The sequence below is a fragment of the Silene latifolia genome, chromosome X, assembly GCF_048544455.1.
Source record: "Silene latifolia isolate original U9 population chromosome X, ASM4854445v1, whole genome shotgun sequence".
NCBI lineage: Eukaryota > Viridiplantae > Streptophyta > Magnoliopsida > Caryophyllales > Caryophyllaceae > Silene > Silene latifolia.
In genome coordinates this window covers 109,142,769-109,160,087 of record NC_133537.1, presented here as the reverse complement: position 1 = coordinate 109,160,087, position 17,319 = coordinate 109,142,769, and the positions used below count along the sequence as shown (strand labels likewise).

The window sequence follows — 17,319 nt, the reverse complement described above, 5'->3', positions numbered from 1 at the left end:
CGATTGTTCCTCAAGAGTTCGAGACTCTTCCACTTCCTATTCCGGTGTCAGCATATGATCTAAATACATTGAAGGATGCAATTGGAAGTATTGTATTGTGGCCACTTGCATTAGTGAGAGTTGAAAATGAGGTTGTTCCGGGTGTAATTCCAGAGCAGATATTCGTTACCACCCGTTGCTTGTAGAATGATGTCCTTGGTTGAATCCTTCTTGTCTTTTTCGTTCCTCTCGGCCTCTCCTGCAACAATGAACAATCGAGGGCTTGGCTTTGTGCCAAGCGTACTCACTCCGACGCTCAAGTCAGTAACTTAGGGGATAAGTTGTTCCTTGGCTAAATGTATATTGTAGAGAGAGAGGGAAGATTATACCAGATGAATAGTGTTTCTTAGGTTAAGTTGTGTATCCTTTCCTCAATGAAGGTTGAGGAGTATTTATAGACTTTCACCTTTTGTCACGTAGTGGCCAAGTGGCCAAGTGGCTAGCAGGTGGAAAGACTGATCTACCCCTCGGCCGAGGGACCTATGGCAGGCCGGCGGGCCCTGCTGACTCACCGCCGAGGGGTCTTGGATGTGAGTACGCGGGTATGTGCCCCGGCCGGCAAGTTGCCATGCCGAGACCAGTGCCGACAGTAGATGGGCTGCATCGGCTAGGTCGCCTAAACCGTTGACTTCTTTGTGGATATCTTTGACCTTGCTCAATATGTTGACTTGGTCGGCGGTGCGAGAATATGCCCCATCAATTTGCCCCCAGCGTAGTCTATGCCGTGGTATGGGCTCCGATGTACGTTTGAGCGTATATTCTCGCGCAAGTAATTTTGTGAAAAATTTTCTGCATCGGCTTCTTCTGCGGCGGCTTCTTTTACCTCGGCCTGGTCTTTTCTTAGGCCGTACCATATCCCCCCTCCACATGGATGCGTAAAGGGCATCCGATGTGGAAAAGAAAGTGACGCTGGCCGAGACCAGGGTTGAGAGTGCCGGTTGTTTTTGATTGCCCCCCGCCGGCGCTACTTAGCTTGGTTGATCATGTGGCCGGCGGAGAACAGATGCTTGGGAATTTGTTGAGGAAGGTGAATAGGCGGAGAGATACGAATGGGCGTGTTGAAGACGCTTGGTCACTGTTGCATTGATTGACGTTCGACTGTTGCAACGATTGACATCCCGTGGTTGCATGTCTGACACGTGTCTGCACGCTGATTTTTGACACTTCATGGGCTGTTCTCTGATTGGTCTTTCTTCATGGGCTTTTCCCTATAAATAGGGCAGTTATCCCGTGAAATTGGTCACCAATTTCATTCTCCAAAATTTTCTGCTCTCTAAACTTTCAAAGGCTTCTTTGTCTTCTATTTCTCAGAGTTGTTACTCCGGCGAGTGTTTTTCTTCAAGGTAAACAAACAAACTTTCCAATTTCTTAACTCTGTAAGTTATTATTGTAAACATGTCTTCTGGCGATGCCGGGCCTAGCAAACCGACGCGGGGGGGGGGGGGTCCCCGTCGCGTCTTGATGAGGAGGAGGAATTGAACGCCCTCCGATAAGGCACTGGGGCCCTAGGTCTCCTTCTCCTGAAGTCGATCCTCGAATTTTGGAGGAATGGGAGGATGACTCGATGTTGATGATGACGCGAGACGATTTTGGTGATGATGTCTTTGAAGAGGCTCGTCCCAAAGAGGTGAGGCGATGACGTTATGGATCACGGTGACGTCTGCAAGGTACGCGTTGACCGAGCTTGGACCCATAAGTTGGCCAGTTGTTCTGGTGAGAAATTTTTCGAGGGCCATTTCTTCTTTGGCAGGGGATACAAGATTGTTATCCCTGAGGAGGGCCAGGCCGTCTGTTGCCCTCCGCCGGGCCATACCGGCGTATACATGCGACACTTGGAGTACGGGCTCCGGTTTCCGCTGAATGAGTACGTCATGGCCATCATTAAAGCTATGAACGTCGCTGTGGCCCAACTGCATCCGTTGGCCATGAGGACGATAGTCGGCTTTGTGTGGCTTTGTCTCTTCAAGGGGGAGGCCCCGACGGTGAATTTATTCCGCCGGCTTCATTATCTCCAGTCGTCAATCTCTGGCCGCGTCGGTTGGTACAGTGTGCACACGGAGAAAGGTTATGTCTCTGTTGACAAACTTACTTCTTGCAAAGACTGGAGAGATCGGTGGGTGTATGTTAAGGTGCCGGGATGACTCCATCCGCCGCCCCTCTCCTTTCAGCACCAAGTGAATTTGCGGTGTGAGACTAAGGCGGAGCATGACAGATGGGTCGGCGGAAGAAGCTCAAGATGGATGCCAGCAAGGTCCTTCTTAAAGAGGATGAGAAGTCACGATGAGGCTTTTTGAGGCGGACAAGGGTGGGGTGCCGAAAAAATGGATTCCCCCAACGCAGATCATTCTTCAGGATGAGCCGCTCTGCCATGTCGGCCTCATACCGGCCCTAGCACAGGGTGAGTGGGGTCGGTATGAGGCCCATCACCGCTCTTAATGTTCCTGTTTTTCGAACTTCGATTTATTTCTTCTACTTAATTCTTGCTTTTATTTCTTTCGCAGACCACTTTGGACGGGATTTGTCTGAGGATATCCTCCGGAGAATGGGGCTGCACAAAGACAAAACCGTTGCTAACTTGCATCCCAAGGCTCTGACCCATGACCGTAGGACGTCGCCGAATGATCTTATGGACCAGTAATGGTGAAAAGCTTGAATGCGGTGGAGGCCCGGGGCGAAGGTTGTTAGTAACATGCCGCGCCATACGCGAAAAACAAAACCTTCGGCGGTGATAGCATCGACATCGGCTCCGCCTTCCATCCCCCCTGTTCAGAAGGAGACGGTGGAGATCGTTTACATCTCCAATGGGGATGACTCCGATGAGGAGGAGGGGTCTCCCCTTGTCCGTAAAAAGAAAGCGATGACAGCCTTTACCGCGCCGTTGCCTCGACGAGGAAATGCGCCCTTCGGCCAAGAAGGCCAAGCACGGTATTGATCTATCCTGTGGCTCAGACTTAGCCGGTTCATTAGGCGCTGCCGGTGGCAGGCTTTCCGGCATGTCTATGTATGTTGATACTGATGCTTACTTTAAATTTTGTAGATCAGCCGCTGTCGGCCGCCGCTCTTGTCGAGCAGCAAGTGGAGGAGAAACCCGCGCAGGCTGGTGATCATAACGTCGCCATCGACTCTTCATCCCAGAAGGTTTCCCTTTCCCGACCGCAGTGGTGATCATAACGTCGCCAAAGTGACTCTTCATCCCGAAGGTTTCCCCCTCACGGCTTGTAGCGGAAAGCGCGAGGTTGATCAAGAGATCGGCGAGGTGGAACGAGGCCGACCGTGCTCGTATCATGGAGCAGGAGAAGGCCGTGGCTCGGTCCGCTTTTGAGCTTAATGCCACTAAGAAGGTGGCCGCGAAGGCGAAGCCGGATCTTCTCAATGAGCGAGAGGCTTAGGGGGAGGCCGAGGAGGCGCTCATGGGCGAGAGAAAACTCGGGAGGACGCCGAAAAGGAGGTCCTTGCTTGAGAGAGCCAAGGCCGAGACCGCTGCGGCCGAAGTTGAAAAGTCACGGCGAAGTGTGACCTCGTTCGCAGGCACGCCGACCTCTATTTCCAGCAGAGGAATGAATTCAGGGGACGGTTTCAGATCCAGGGGAAGGTGATTCGGAGCAAGGAGGCCATCATCAGGCAAAAGGAGGACGACATTGAGATGCTCCAAACCAAAATGCTCCCTGACATGTGCTCCGAATTCCGGGATCTGACCGAAGCAGCTGCCAGGGAAACAATTGAGGAGCTTTTCCCTCTTGAAGGTTCCTTTCCGTGGAGCAAATTCGACGAGCTGTTTGACGACAAGCTCGAAGCTAAGGAGAAGGCTGTGGAGGAGAGGGTCAAGGAGGCGGTGAGGGTGAAGATAGAGCAAGAGGCGGCCGAGGAGGCAGCAGCTCTCGCTGAGAAGGCTAAAGCGGCCAAGGAGGAAGCCGATTGGGCAAGGGCAGTTGAGGCTGCCGAGGCTAAGGTCCGGGGCTTTGAAGCCGAGGCCGCTAAGGAACCGCTATTTGGTTACTCATCGAAGAAGGTGTCGCTACCGCTGCTGATGGCGAGCAACAACAGACATAGGGAGATGATATCTGTAACCTTTTGTCTTTTGGCTTATCCTTGTAATTTCTTGTAATTCGTTGAACATTTTTAATAAGAGTTCGTTTCTTCTGCCTCCGGCCTGGCCGAGGTTTTCACCTCACTTCTTTTTCTTGCGCTAGTATTTGAGCGTCTATGTCTTCGTCTGGGTTGTCTCCTTGCGTTATTAACTGAGTGTCTCTTTTGTTTCCGCCTCGGCTTGGCCGAGGCGGTCTAGAGTGCGTATCTCAATTGTGTTAACGCTTCTGAGGCATTTTGAACGCTTTGCGAGTATCACCTGCGCTGGTCGTTGCCATCGAGGTGTCTGCTTCCTGGCGGTGATTGCCGCTCTTGTCGGTGTGTGACCGTGTGAGCCAAAGATCGCTTCTTGTTATTGATCGCCGCGGCGTCTACCACTTGGAGTGACTGCGACGGCGTCAAACCTCTTGGGGTGATCGCTGTGGCGTCTACTACTTGGGGTGACTGCGACGACGCGCCTACTTCTTCATGGAGATCGCCGTGGCGTCTACCACTTGGAGCTGATGACGGCGTCAAACCTCTTGGGGTGATCTGCCGTGGCGTCTACTACTTGGGGTGACTGCGACGGCGCCTATTTCTTCATGGAGACTGTCGTGGCGTCTACCACTTGGAGTGACTGCGACGGCGTCAAACCTCTTGGGGTGACTGCCGTGGCGTCTACTACTTGGGGTGACTGCGACGGCGCCTATTTCTTCATGGAGACTGCCGTGGCGTCTACCACTTGGAGTGACTGCGACGGCGTCAAACCTCTTGGGGTGATCGCCGTGGCGTCTACTACTGGGGTGACTGCGACGCGCCCACTTCTTGATGGAGATCTGCCGTGGCGTCTACCACTTGGAGTGACTGCGACGGCGTCAAACCTCTTGGGGTGACTGTCGTGGCGTCTACTACTTGGGGTGACTGCGATGGCGCCTATTTCTTCATGGAGATCGCCGTGGCGTCTACCACTTGGAGTGACTGCGACGGCGTCAAACCTCTTGGGGTGATTGTCGTGGCGTCTACTACTTGGGGTGACTGCGACGGCGCCTATTTCTTCATGGAGATCGCCGTGGCGTCTACCACTTGGAGTGACTGCGACGGCGTCAAACCTCTTGGGGTGACTGCCGTGGCGTCTACTACTTGGGGTGACTGCGACGGCGCCCACTTCTTGATGGAGACTGCCGCTCTTGTCGGTATGACAGTGTGAGCCGACATCTGCTATCGATAAAGACTACCGCTCTTGTCGGTATGACGGTGTGAGTGGCGTCTGCTTTCTTCCTAGTGACTAGGGGAAAATGAACATTTTGATGGAAGACTTGGACGATTTTTCATTAGGTAAAAACATGCGTCGGGGTGCCCACAGCTGTTTTGGACACCTCCGCCGCTACATAGAGTATTCCCGAGATTACCAGCGTCCTAATGGCCTATCAAAGGCACACCGTCCTAGTCAGCCGCTAGTTACATCCATGAGATCGCCCTCCTGTTGTAAGGATAGACTTTTCCCTTTCTCTGATTTCTTTGCTACTTTGAGGGATTGCATGTTGCATCCTCTCCGGCTATCCGGACGTTGACCACCTCGTCATTCTCGTCTTTGGAGACGAGCTTATGCGCTTCCCCCGGTCCGAGACATACATCGGTGTTAGGGCTCGGATGGACATCACTCGTCGGTCTCGCTCGGGTGACTCGCCCTATGAGAACGTTGTAGGCGGACGAGCCGTCGATGACCACGAACTCAGCTAGGACATTCTTAGCCGCATTCTTTTCGCCGAACGTCACCGGGAGTCTGATTGATCCCAATGGTACCAGGCCGGCCCCAGAGAAGCTGTATAGTGGGTTGGTGAAGGGGCTTAAGTCCTTGGCTTTCAGGCCGAGGCTGAGGAAGCACTCCCTGAACATGATGTTCGTGTACGCGCCTGTGTCAACCAGGCACCTCTTGACCAGGTGGTTGGATATGTCCAAATTGACTACAAGTGGGTCGCTGTGAGGAGCGATGACTCCTTCGTAGTCCTTCCTTCCAATGGTTATATCGGGGATATTGGAAGCAGGGATCGCTGTGTTGGGCACAAAGTTGATGGCCTGATATAGCTCGTTCAGGTGCCGTTTGTGCCCATGAGCGGACCCTCCGTTCTCGTTGCCCCCGATGACAACATGGATCACTCCTATCCGTTCAAGACGGATTTCTTACCCGAACGTCGGGCGTCGGTCTTTTGGCCTTTGGCAACGTACTTGCTGAGGCTCCCCTTCCGGATCGGCTCTTCAATGGCATTCTTCGGATGCGCGGTCGTTGGTCAAATGGCCGGTGTGGCCGTGGTACTCAAAGATCGGCTCGTGTCACCGTCACTTTTTGGCTTTGGGGGTCTCTCCCACTTCTGGCCCTCGTTTTTGCTCAGGGCGAAGACCTCGGCGGCTGATACGACGAGAGGGGTTTTATCACTATACCGCCTCTGGTGGTACGTTCCCGAACTCCACCCGGCGCCTGTCGAGTCCTGTCTCCTGGCAGGTTTGTCAGACCGTGACCTATTATTCTCACGGCGTCTATCATCGGACCGTGACCCGTTGCCGTCACGGCGTCTTTCATCCGGGTTGTCCTCCCGGCGGCTCTTCTTCTCTGAGTGCTCGGCCTCGCTGGGGCCTACCCAGGTCTTGTGATAGTCTTCTACCTTGATGGCCTGGTCGGCCATCCTCCCGGCAAGATCCAAGCTCGGGCCTCCGCACTTGATGAGCTCATTTTTAAGTCTCCCCTTGGGAGGCCCTTCATCATCGCAAGGCCGCGATTCGGGATTAATTTCTCGAATCTGCTGGACCTTTCCATCGAACCTCTTCACATAGCTTCGTAGAGACTCGCCCCCCTCCTGTTTGATAGTTAGGAGGTCCGATGTCTCCATGGCCCTTCTCTTGTTGCAAGAGTACTGGGCTAGAAAGGCGTCTCTTAGGTCGGCGTAATAGTATACCGAGCCGTCGGGAAGCCCTTTGTACCAACTTTGAGCCATCCCATGCAAAGTTGTTGGGAAAACTCGGCACCAGACCTCATCGGGCTGCTCCCATACCGACATGTAAGACTCGAAAGCCTCAGCGTGGTCGGCTGGATCACTATCTCCTTTGTATGATAGGGGTGGCAACTTGAGCTTAGTTGGCACTGGACTTATAGGACGTAGGCGTTGAGGGGTCGTCGACCACGTGTCGAACGACACGCGGCGATCGGCTCCTCGCATTCCTAATCCGGCTCCTCTCCTCGTAGCGGGAAGGACTCCTTATTCGACTCGGACTTCTTCTCCAACTCTGCCGAGTCGGACTCCTCCGCTCCTTTGGGGTAAGCCTCGTTCGTCTTTGCGGGGACGCTGTCCTCCCATGAGCGCGGGAAGGACTTAGGTCTACCACGCCCACTTTGGGCTCCCCCGGCGACTTGACTGGGTCAGCTTCTCCTAGTGCTCCGTTCAAATTTCTCGGAGTCACATTTTGGGCCCTGGTCTCCTGGACGGTTTCCGCCGCTCTTGTCGGCGTGACAGTGTGAGCAGGCGTATTACTAATTAGGTCCAGGACCATTTTCAGTTTTGCTATGTCAACCACATGTCCCATGATGGTGACCTGGTTGGCTGGCAGCGGCGGCGTGTCCGGTATTATTGGCATCCGAACTCCGGTTGGATTACTCCGCCGGTGGAGGGGCCGCACGACTCCAGAATTGTTGAAGGTATCATCTTGGTAGAATGCGGTTTCGTCGGTCACGACTGCGTCTTGTTGTTTCGACATCTTCTTAGCTTTTTGGGTGGGTTTTTGTTGTTTTTTTTTTTGTTTGGGAATGAATGTGACTAGCTTCTAGTAGCGTTCCCCACAGACGGCGCCAATTGTTCCGGGTGTAATTCCAGAGCAGATATTCGTTACCACCCGTTGCTTGTAGAATGATGTCCTTGGTTGAATCCTTCTTGTCTTTTTCGTTCCTCTCGGCCTCTCCTGCAACAATGAACGAACTGAGGGCTTGGCTTTGTGCCAAGCGTACTCACTCCGACGCTCAAGTCAGTAACTTAGGGGATAAGTTGTTCCTTGGCTAAATGTATATTGTAGAGAGAGAGGGAAGATTATACCAGATGAATAGTGTTTCTTAGGTTAAGTTGTGTATCCTTTCCTCAATGAAGGTTGAGGAGTATTTATAGACTTTCACCTTTTGTCACGTAGTGGCCAAGTGGCCAAGTGGCTAGCAGGTGGAAAGACTGATCTACCCCTCGGCCGAGGGACCTATGGTAGGCCGGCGGGCCCTGCTGACTCACCGCCGAGGGGTCTTGGATGTGAGTACGCGGGTATGTGCCCACCGGCAAGTTGCCATGCCGAGACCCAGCCGACAGCCGATGGGCGATCGGCTAGGTCGCCCTAACCGTTGACTTGCTGTGGATATCTTTGACCTTGCTCAATATGTTGACTTGGTCAGCGGTGCAGAATATGCCCCATCAGAGGTATTAATGATTATTTAGTTGTTCTTCATACCTTTAATTTTAGCATAATCTGTCAAGTGTCGGGTCAAAATGCAAAATGGTAGACTGGTAGATCGGTTCTGGTCTTATCATATGTCAATGTTCTGGTATGAGCAAAGGTGAGTATAAAATGTCCTAAATTTAATAATGTTTCATTAATTGGGTGAGCAGAAGGACACGCTACCTCCACAACTTGAAGTAATGGGTAGCAACTCACACCATTCGAAATTGTCGACCACGCCAACAAAAGTACCAACCGAGGAACCCATGGTGGAGTCTTTAAGTCCGGATTTGCAATGGCTGAAAAATACTTCTTGATACAATGGTTGATGGAGAGACCTATAACATTTACTTTGACGCCGATTTATTTTATTACAACACTGATGAAAACACGGAAGTATACAAAGATGATCTAAGCCAATTTCTCGAGGGGTGTGAGCTTAATATCCGGATCATTCAAATTTTCATAAGGTCTTGTAATTTATCTAGATCTATTTGAATTTTTATTTGAATTAGTTTTTATTTACATACACCTAATCCACCAGTATGTACATGCAGGGCCTTTCGAGATGATCTAGTGAAAGGCATTACCCAACCTCGGTTAGGATGGTTGTGCCCCGATGCAACTTCAGATGCCAAATTGATTAAAAAAGCGGAGACTGCAATTGCATATATTACTAGAGCATTTATGAAGTCAGTTCAAAATGGCCATGAATTCATCTTGGCCCCAATTATTGATAGGTAAAACTGATACTTTCGGCCATTTTAGATCATTCACTGTATTCTTATACTTTGCCGCTGACTAGATAGTAGAGTTTTGGCTAAACCATTTGCTGACGGGATACTTTCAGCCATTTTAGATCGGTCATTTGATTTCGTTGCGTGATGAGTATTTAGTAAACTGTATTTGGTGCTATCTTTTAAATGCAGTAAGCAGTGGGTTCTACTCGCTATTTCTCCACAAACTTATACCATATATGAGTTCGACTCGGTTGCCCTTAAAGAAGGTCGCAAGTTGTATATGAAGATGGTAGTTCTTAGGCAAGTAACGGTAGTTTAAGCTTTCTTATTTATCTAGCCTACATGAGTGTTACTTATAACTAATTTTATGGATTTTTGTATGGTACGTAGCTCCCTAAAAAGGTACAAAATGTCTGGTGGTGAAATAAAGGTGAAAAGGAAAGAGCCATTGTGGAAATCTATTAAGGTGATTGATATATTTTCAGAATATTTTAAGCTCATTTTATATTATTAGCTCGTATTTCAATTACAACTATCTCATCTAAATTTTTATATGATGTGTTAGTGCCCTCAACGAAACGGGTGCTTCGAGTCTGGCTATTTTGTGATGTGTTACATGTATGACATAGTGAAGAGATGCACAAGTATAACTGACTTGGAGAAGGTACGTCTCATTGTCTCCCATTTATGTAGTAGGGTATAAATGGTCTTCTGGTGGTTTGAGCATAATCTCTTAGGTTAGAATGTTAGGTTAGAGTGGTCAAAATGTCTTCTCCTTTGAGCCCATGCATTTTAACTCATTTGAAAGACCTTCAACCCTATTTAATTAAGTAGGGAAAGTTGGTGGTATGTCTTAAATAATTTTCGTATGTTTTGTTTTTGGGTTAAATGAGTGAGATTGGCTTATGGTTAAGTATGACTGAAACCTACAAATTATATGTTGACAATGTTCATGCCCTATGCTCCTTCGCCCATGAGATCATAGATAGTGATCCATTATGGAATTGTATGACTACTTTTATAGGTTTGCTGATGTTATCGCTGTAAAGTATGTTTTCGGCCATTTTCAGGATGATCATATAGTTTCACTCACATGTGGCCGATGTGGGACATTTAAATTGACCCTCTCTAGTGTGGATTGAGCATATTATGGTCTAGTATGAATTGAGCATTGTGGTCTAATATGAATACGATACTAGCTTTTTCTCCTTTCGTTGTTCTGTTTTATACGGTTTTATAACTGTACTTTATAATTGTACTGTTATGTTTTATGGGTGTCTTTTTGCTTTCACCATCTTAATATAGTATGTATTCTAAAAACTTGTTGGTCCCTGTTGTTTCCTCTACTCCTCACTTGATGCCACATGTTCTTCTCTTCTTGTTATCCCTCCACATATGCCCTCTCTTTTTTGGCCAAGACTCCAAATTATAATCACATTAACGATTTTACTATGTTATGTTATATTTAGGTTTTCAACTCGCAAGGAGAAGAGTCGTACACTAATTGTGAGATAAATGAAGTGCGGGACAAGTGGGCTACGTACTTCACTAGTCGATGTGTTAATTAGCTAGCCATTAGACCGTTGTATCTACTAAAAATCCTTGTAAGACTTTGCTTTCTAGACGATTAGTGGACATCACGTCCTACTTGATAGTTTTTGACGTTAGTTGTGAAGATTGTTGATGTTAATGGGTTGTAATGAAGTTGTTGGATGAAAGTTATGGTTATATATAATGGTATTGCGGTTGGATTTGGAAATTGTGTTATTGTAGGTTTTAATTTTTGGTAGGCTCAACACAAATGAAACGCTGCCAATTTTATAAAAAAATATCCATAAATCTAGGTGGTATGAAGCGTTTTATTAAATTATCATGTGTCTATCTGCGGCTCCTTTATACAAAAAACGCCTCAAATAAATAGCTATTTGCGGCTCCTTTTTTAAAAAAACGCCGCAAATAGCTTATTTATTTGCTGCGTTTTCTATAGAAAAACGCCGCAAATAGACATTTATTTGAGGCGTTTTTTTTCGCCGCAAATGTATTTTCTATTTGCTGCCCTGCCATTTGCTGCTATGCTAAAAACGCCGCAAATAGCCCATATTTAGGAGCCGCAAAAAAATATTTTTCTACTAGTGTATGAAGTTGGGATGCAGTTCAATATTTGGATTCGTTATTGCTAGCCTGGCTATTAACTTTACATATCTAAATTCATCTTAGCCCCTTCTTAACCATTACCTCACTTACCCAAATGTAAGTCCTCGTCATGTGTCTTGGTCATTAGCATGGTTGGAATGCGTATGTACGGTTGTAGAGACTTTATTCATGTTAACTGCATGCATGTTCTTATAGGTCGAGTTAGGTGAGTGTCTTTACTTCTTTCTATCTTTCACACATATATACTCACCTCGTGCCCAAATTTGAGTGATAAACGACCCGCGAGAGTCCGATACTTTTGAGTCTCGCAAGGTTGACGGTTCAGTAAGTTTGAAACATTGATTTAATTCATTTGCACTTATCATTTGCCATTTTGTTAGTTGTTGCATTAAACTGGTTTTGGTGGATGATTTGTAGCTGATGCGTTGGTCCCATTCCACTGTTTATTCTTAGTTGCATTCATAGTTTGCTTAGGGACAAGCAAAGGTTTGATTTGGGGATATTTGATGCGTGTATTTTATATAAGTTTTTTACCTCATTCTTACACGCATTTCTGTACTATTTACGTGGCAATTAGCTACAAATACCCCCGAATGTTCTACTTTGGTTCGTTTTGTGTAAATTGCAGGAATAAACCGAAGAGGAGATAAATCAAGCCTAAACTCGTCCCATTTGCATGCATTTATGGAGAACAAGGAGCCGGAGCTTGGAATCTATCACTTTGATGACGCGTGAGCAGGTTTCGGAAGGTGTCATAGTGTCTAACATGCCAAAATAGCTCGATCGACTACTTTTCTAGTCGATCGAATGCTTTATATACTGAAGGTTACTCAATTGAGCAGTTCCAGTATCTAATCGAGAAGACAATACAAGGCGTTACTCGATCGAGTGGTGTGTTTCCACTCGATCGAAGGGTTTGTCGCTGAGTTACTCGATCGAGTGGTTTATTTCCACTCGATCGAGTGGTTTGGCCCGTATAAGAGTTTCTCCGCCTAATTTCGTATTGGCTTTTGTAATTAAGCTATGGATTAGGTTTAAGGGAGAGATTTTCGTATGCTACTAAGGAGAGTAGACTGCGTAACTCTTAATTGATCTTTCATTCACTTAGACTTTGATCTACTTCTACTGTTTCTTCATTTTTACTCTTTTTCTACTCCTTCCTACTCGGATTCGGAATTTGTATTCGTTATTATTATTCCCTTTTAATTCTTGATCTTATTCTTAATTCATTTCAAGGCTTCGACTTCCTCTATTCCTTTATTTCGCTATTGCTAATTGTTTTCATTTTATTTTATCATTATCATGTTTAATTCTTATTGTCTATATGTTATTGTTGTTAATTCGATGGTGATGCAAAGCTAATTCTCTCTTGCTAAAACTAGGGGATCCATGATTATGAAGGGATAGTAATTGCCATTTTAGGTTTTGTGCTTGTGTGGTCTCTGTTGTTAATCGCTGCTGTTAATTGTTTCTGTCTGATTGAGTCGACGCAATTAGTCATTTTATCGTAGTAAACCCTGACCTAGACCAGAAGGTTGGAAAGGGCGAGACTCGTAGCGAACATTAGGACACCGTGGTGAGGGCGGAAGTTAAGCTATTTGTGCCTTAGGGCGAATTGAGACCGGAAGGAGATATTCACTGCTCCTCAGACCATACTTGCACTGACCTGAGACTTAGATTACTTAACTGAATGATCATGGTGAACCGTCTGTCTTAGCTGCTTTCTCTATTTTTTCTTAATCTTTATTCTCTTGCTTTTCCTCTCTTTCTTAGGCTTTTTAGTTTAAAACAAACAAACACAACCCCCCAATTTGGTTACCGTGACGAACTTAGACAAAGTTGACATTTGCCCATCTCTCTGTGGAGATCGACCCGACTTCCCTAGCTATATTAGTTAGAGCCAGTTGGTTATTTTTGATAGGTATACGACTACCCTGTCAAAATGCAAGGATTCATAGCCTCTCATTTCATCAAACATAACATGTGCATAGGTTGAAATCACAACAAGCAAGCAAATTAATTATGAAAACATATTAGATTAAGCATAGATCAATTCCCATGTTTGTTTCCACTAATTCCCCATTAACCCTAGCTAAATAACTACCTACTCATGATCAAGTTTAGCATGCTAATAAGGTTGTCAATCATACTAACAAAGCAAAACATGATGAATAAATGATGTGATTAACAATAATTCAGCAAGGGTAAAAAGGAATTATACCTATGGAGATGATCCAAATAATAAAGCGAAGAATAATAGAAGTACTTGATGATTGATGGAAGGTTGTAAATCCTCCAAATAAAACCAAATAATCTTCTAATTACCCAAATAAAACTAAGAACAATTGAGAGAATTAAGGAAAGATTAAGATATGATTAATATTGAAATGTGTATTACAACTAGATTAAGACTAAATTAAGAGAGGATTAAGATGATATTAAGAATTGATTAGGAATACATTAAAACTTGATTAAGAATGGATGATAATCTAGGTCGTACAATGGGGTATTTATACTAGAATTAAGTACAAGGATTAGGGTTACTAAGGGCTTAAATGACTATTAAGACCCTAAGAGAAGCTTGAGGAAATGCAACTCCCGAGGGACATGCGCGGATCATGCTTGCAACTCCCACCAGGATCCGCTCGTCCTCACCTGAAGCATGGGATGTCCTGTAAGGGGATCCGCTTGGGCTGGCAGTCGGGATGCCCGGATTGTGCTTTGGTACGCTCGGATCATGCTCAGGGACGCTCGGATCGTTGCTCTGCTCTGCTCGTCCTGAGCTCGGGCCGCTCGAATTGTGGCACAAGATTCTTCTCTTGTTGGCTCCTTAACAATCCGCGGGGATTGTGTTGGGGATGCAAGGATCTTTTCATTATTGCCCATTTCACGCTATTTATTTGCTTAGGCCTCTAGTATCGGTCTCCTCTTCGATACTTGGTCATTAGATGCAATCCATTTAGCTCCATTTCGCTCCATAAATGCAAGGTTAGCGATCCTCTCCTACCAAGGACACAAAATCTCAAAGAATATGCAAAATGGGAAACTAAAGATAAGAAATGACCCAAATAGGTGCTAGAAAGCATGGGAACGAGGTTAATTCGGGGACTAAATGTGCTCAAATATGAGTCACATCAAACATCCCCAAACCGAACATTTGCTCGTCCCGAGTAAAGAGGTGACTAAAACTATGACCTTTATTTAAACTAACCTACTAATATAGCCGATATGAGACAATTAGCGGGTCTAACTCCACCCCTTCAACTCACAACAATACATCCATGACGTAAGATGCCTTCTTGCAAGGCAAGGTGGGGCTTGCCAAAATGGCGATACATCCAAGTATTAAGCACACAAAAGAAGGTAATGGATGCATCTACAAAAGAATAGCCACTTTCCTCATCAAAGGGGCGGAAATTATTTAAGGGGGAAGCAGTCTAAGGGTACACACTCCATTATAGATATGGTTTCTTCAAGTTACTAAGCCTAGAAGGGTACCAATAAATCACCTCCAAGTTGTGTACCTTCGTCCTCAATTGCTAAATGCTTTCGTTAAGAGTAGACTCCCTATGATGTTAGAAACACTGTAGGATCGCGGAATTCCCCCTCTTGCCTATACAAGAAAAAGGGTCGTCCCCTCTCTACCATGCACAAAAGTGGGTTCAATGGAAAAAGGGATCAATAGATTTTGAGTTTCATAGTGGGAGTTTGCTTTTGGTTTTGTTATTCCCCCCAAATCCTTGTGGCATTTGACATTTTTTAGAATAATTTTCTTTGCCATTTCTTTGATGTTTGGCAATTTGATGCTTGACAATTTTTAACTTTTGCATTTTTTTGAACATTTTCAATGTCACCCCAATTTGTAACAAGGGTGCTTTTATTTGAAGCATAGGAGTTCTTATTTTTGTACTCCTCTTTTGTTTGATGCAAATTTGTGCAAACTGCTTGTTTTTCATTTTGGTACTTGAACTAAAGTTGATAATTTTTGTGCCCATTCCCTTTTTGTTGACAAAAATGATGATAGAAGTGGAAGATGGTTGCATGGTTTTAAGGGTCACCTTAGAATAAACGGTAGCCAAGGAGTCATCACATCACAAGGTACTCTTGACTAGGCCTTAGTCCATGGGTCAAAGGATACTAGCATAACACATCCTTGGGTGTTTTAGAAGTATTCTAATGAGCAAAGTCTCAAGAATAAAAAGTATCTACAAGGGCCTTATATACACTTGTCAAGTTTCCCAAATAGATGTTTTCAAAAAAATTTTCCTAAAACGCAATTACATGCCATGATGCAACTAACATTTATACAACCTAATGCATATGCTTCTATCAACTAGTATGCCATATAAACTACATGAAACTCCTAAGATCACATTGGTTTGTACCGCATCAATCAAAATAAAGCCACATAGTCATTAACATAGAGAGGAAAAAGGAAATTGGAAAGATCATACCATGCGGTCTTCATATTCCTCATGCCTCAGATGTGGCGTAGTCGATCCAATGTGATAAGAGGACAAACAAACACAAGTATATACAATATACAATTCTATACTACAAAGGAAAGGACATGTTTTTGGATTTTTAAATTTTTAAATTTATATGGTTTTTTGTAATTTTTCAATTTTTATCATTTTTGATTTTAAAAGTCAAGTTAGAATTTCCCGTCTCCACACTAGTATGGGCATTGTCCTCAATGGCCAATACGATAGGAAATTATTCAATGCAAGCTAAATGAAAATGCATGATTTCAACACTAATATGCAAACTATATGACATATATACATAAGTGATGCATTCTAATCTATTCTATATTATGCAAGCTTTCTATTGTTCGGAGAGCTAATTTGCATTAACTCGCATCTCTTGTGTTTGAACTTCCCCAAACCAAGTAAGACACTATTTCCAGTGTAAAAATAGGGGGAGTTCATGCACAAGGAAAGGGTGCAATACATGAATCATAATTGTCATTTTGGATTTTCAAAGCGGAACAATGAATTTATCATCACCTTGATGTTGCTAAGGTGGAAAAATAGTCCTTAATTTTTACAAGGACACCTCTAGAGTTTGAAACAATTAATCATTAACCATGTTAGAAAAGCATGATAATTTAGACAAGAAAAATGAGGGGGAAATGAGGAGATTTACCGAAGCCGAGGTGGGTGCCTCATGCCCGCTCCACCAAGCCTATAAACATCTTCATTAGTGACTATCATCCCCTTCAAGATCACTATCCCATTGCGCTCGTGATTCATCGCTCTCATAGAAATCCATATATTCGTCTCCATCGCTATTGACCTCCACCGTATCACCGCCACTTGACCCCGCTCCTTCTCCTTCTCCATGTCCATGTGCTCCACTATTGGCATGCTCCGAGTTTAGAAAAAAGATTTACATTTGAGCCCAAGAGGAAATCATTCCCTCTTCACTAATGTGCCCTTGATGAGCAAACCGGTGAAATTGTGGATAAAGAGCATAATAATTGTCTACTCTAGCTTCATATTTCTTGCGGTGTAAATCTTGGAGTAGATCTGTTACAAAGTTATCTCTAGGAAGGATGAAGGGAGTTGGGTGATTGTAAGCTTGATATGGAAAGGGGTAAGACGGGATAGCAATTTTTCCTTGATCATTCGCTTGAGGCTCATTTTGTTGAGGTTGGGTAGGAGGTGGGGTTCGATTTTCTTGGCTTGAATGAGTTGGCACAAGGTCGGATGGTACTTGTGAAAGGGGGCCCTTCTAGGTGATACTCTTGTTAAACCTTCCATCGGAAGAAAAATGGGGGTCCTTTCCTTGGCGAGCCACTTGATCCTTCGCTCATAGCCTTCAAAGGTAATGCAATGGTGGTGTCGGAAGATTA

General features: G+C 45.4%; 2 long non-coding RNA genes across 2 annotated transcripts; both read left to right on the top strand.

The window, feature by feature from the left end:
- Positions 1–9,188: 9,188 nt before the first annotated feature.
- Positions 9,189–11,036, top strand: LOC141621538 (uncharacterized). Its single transcript, XR_012532427.1, has 2 exons — positions 9,189–9,308; positions 10,778–11,036. It is a non-coding gene; the product is annotated as an uncharacterized LOC141621538 (long non-coding RNA).
- On the top strand, positions 9,544–9,926 carry LOC141621536 (uncharacterized). The gene is made up of 3 exons (XR_012532426.1): positions 9,544–9,608; positions 9,699–9,774; positions 9,874–9,926. It is a non-coding gene; the product is annotated as an uncharacterized LOC141621536 (long non-coding RNA).
- Positions 11,037–17,319: the final 6,283 nt, after the last annotated feature.